The 2,500-nt window shown below is 50.6% G+C and overlaps 3 non-coding genes across 3 annotated transcripts; 2 read left to right on the top strand and 1 right to left on the bottom strand.

The window, feature by feature from the left end:
* The first annotated feature begins 1,080 nt into the window (after nt 1-1,080).
* On the top strand, nt 1,081-1,154 carry TRNAN-GUU (transfer RNA asparagine (anticodon GUU)). Its single transcript has one exon. It is a non-coding gene; the product is annotated as a tRNA-Asn (tRNA).
* Nucleotides 1,155-1,397: 243 nt separating this feature from the next.
* TRNAW-CCA (transfer RNA tryptophan (anticodon CCA)) lies at nt 1,398-1,469 on the top strand. Its single transcript has one exon. It is a non-coding gene; the product is annotated as a tRNA-Trp (tRNA).
* A 71-nt stretch (nt 1,470-1,540) lies between these two features.
* TRNAG-GCC (transfer RNA glycine (anticodon GCC)) lies at nt 1,541-1,611 on the bottom strand. Its single transcript has one exon. It is a non-coding gene; the product is annotated as a tRNA-Gly (tRNA).
* Between the last annotated feature and the right edge of the window lie 889 nt (nt 1,612-2,500).

The following is a 2,500-nucleotide window of genomic DNA, read 5'->3' as shown; positions in this document are numbered from 1 at the left end:
TGAACAAAGTGTGTGCAACAGACATTGGAATGCCAACGTTTCACATGATGGCAAGAATCAGATGCAGGAGACTATAAGTATGAATGTTTTTGCATTTGCTGAGGTCACTGGCTTGGGACTAGTGTTGTGGTTATCAGGGCATGATGGCAGGCTGCTCCCGACAGAAGTGGCTCATAGAATGCAGCCTCCAGATCACCAGCACTATTGTGTTTCAGATCATGTCACTGAACTCTCCTCCTTAAAAATCCTTCCCACTGTCTTTGCCAAATTCCCTGTCCTCCCCGAAATGCTGGGGTGAAACGGGCAGAGTTCTGCACCCTGCGTCCCTAACGCGCTCCCAACGCGGCCTACAGCCCTGGTCGGGCACAGCCCTGGTCGGGCTTAGACCACTGGGGCCTCTGGAGAGCAAGACCTCCAGAAGCCTATGGTCAGGCCTATTGCACAGGCATTTTGTGCCTGGCCATTCCGGGATTGTTGTGTTTCAAGGCCCAGCCATCAATACTAATGTGATGGCTTTCCCTGAGAACCCTCATGTCCCTGTCCTCCCAAGAGCCCGAGCTTTTATGTAAAATAAGGTGTGCACCTTGGGCCTTCCCCTTTGCGCTCTCTGCCCCCTCTCTTTCTCCAAAGCTGAGCTCTGCAGGTAAATGTATCTATCTGAGTGAGGGGCTAGGGAGGGCCTTGCCCAGCAGTCTTACAAAGCAAGAGTTCAGAGAAAGCACCTGCTCTGGGAAGGAGACTCCGCTCACAGAGAAGACAAGTCTAACATGCCACAGTGAAGATTGGATGGGCAAGACACACGCCTGACAGGCTGGTAGAACACCACCAGAGGAGCAGATAGCTACGCTAAGAAGGCCACAGAAAAGTCATACATGTATCTCATACACTGGGACTGGTTGTAATACTGGCCCTAACACCATTAGACAGTAGTCTGCGCATCATAACACCCAACAGTGACAAGACACTAAGCAAATGACAAATGCTGCATAGGATAAAGACGCCTTATATAACACAAGCTCAAGGCAGGCGCGCACACATAAAGATATATGTTGAGTCTCAAGAGATGTGCTTATGTCACTAGTCTCTGTGGCGCAATCGGTTAGCGCGTTCGGCTGTTAACCGAAAGGTTGGTGGTTCAAGCCCACCCAGGGACGTTTCCTTTTGCATGCATGAAGCACTTTAATAAATCATAGTAATGTGCCTTTGGTCTAGAGCTCCTGCGTGAGACCCTTTCCCTGAACATTTCAATCCTCTGCGTTCTCTCTGCACCTGCACTCAATTTCATCAATAGGATGGAAAACAAAAAGCCAAACCTTGTAATACAACCCTAGGCACATAAGGAGGTGGGCAAAAATGAAAAGGCTCACAACATTTGCTGATGTGACTCCAAAAGCAAGGACCTTGTGGCGCAACGGTAGCGCGTCTGACTCCAGATCAGAAGGTTGCGTGTTCAAATCACGTCGGGGTCACTGTTTCCCATTTTATGCCCCACTGAGTTCCCATATTTGATTTAGAAAGCAAAGTCAAAAGAACACAGCCTTGCATTGGCCGGGAATCGAACCCGGGCCTCCCGCGTGGCAGGCGAGAATTCTACCACTGAACCACCAATGCTTCACATGTGTAGCTTAGAGACAGAGCTCTGTCCAAGACAGTGATGAGGCGCACGCACTCAAATTGCACACCTATGAACAAAGTGTGTGCAACAGACATTGGAATGCCAACGTTTCACATGATGGCAAGAATCAGATGCAGGAGACTATAAGTATGAATGTTTTTGCATTTGCTGAGGTCACTGGCTTGGGACTAGTGTTGTGGTTATCAGGGCATGATGGCAGGCTGCTCCCGACAGAAGTGGCTCATAGAAGGCAGCCTCCAGATCACCAGCACTATTGTGTTTCAGATCATGTCACTGAACACTCCTCCTTAAAAATCCTTCCCACTGTCTTTGCCAAATTCCCTGTCCTCCCCGAAATGCTGGGGTGAAACGGGCAGAGTTCTGCGCCCTGCGTCCCTTTATGCGTCCCTAACGCGCTCCCAACGCGGCCTACAGCCCTGGTCGGGCACAGCCCTGGTCGGGCTTAGACCACTGGGGCCTCTGGAGAGCAAGACCTCCAGAAGCCTATGGTCAGGCCTATTGCACAGGCATTTTGTGCCTGGCCATTCCGGGATTGTTGTGTTTCAAGGCCCAGCCATCAATACTAATGTGATGGCTTTCCCTGAGAACCCTCATGTCCCTGTCCTCCCAAGAGCCCGAGCTTTTATGTAAAATAAGGTGTGCACCTTGGGCCTTCCCCTTTGCGCTCTCTGCCCCCTCTCTTTCTCCAAAGCTGAGCTCTGCAGGTAAATGTATCTATCTGAGTGAGGGGCTAGGGAGGGCCTTGCCCAGCAGTCTTACAAAGCAAGAGTTCAGAGAAAGCACCTGCTCTGGGAAGGAGACTCCGCTCACAGAGAAGACAAGTCTAACATGCCACAGTGAAGATTGGATGGGCAAGACACACGC

The sequence above is a fragment of the Triturus cristatus genome, chromosome 4_2, assembly GCF_964204655.1.
Source record: "Triturus cristatus chromosome 4_2, aTriCri1.1, whole genome shotgun sequence".
Taxonomy (NCBI): domain Eukaryota; kingdom Metazoa; phylum Chordata; class Amphibia; order Caudata; family Salamandridae; genus Triturus; species Triturus cristatus.
The sequence above is the reverse complement of the archived record's forward strand: the minus strand, read 5'-3'. Positions and strand labels throughout refer to the sequence as shown.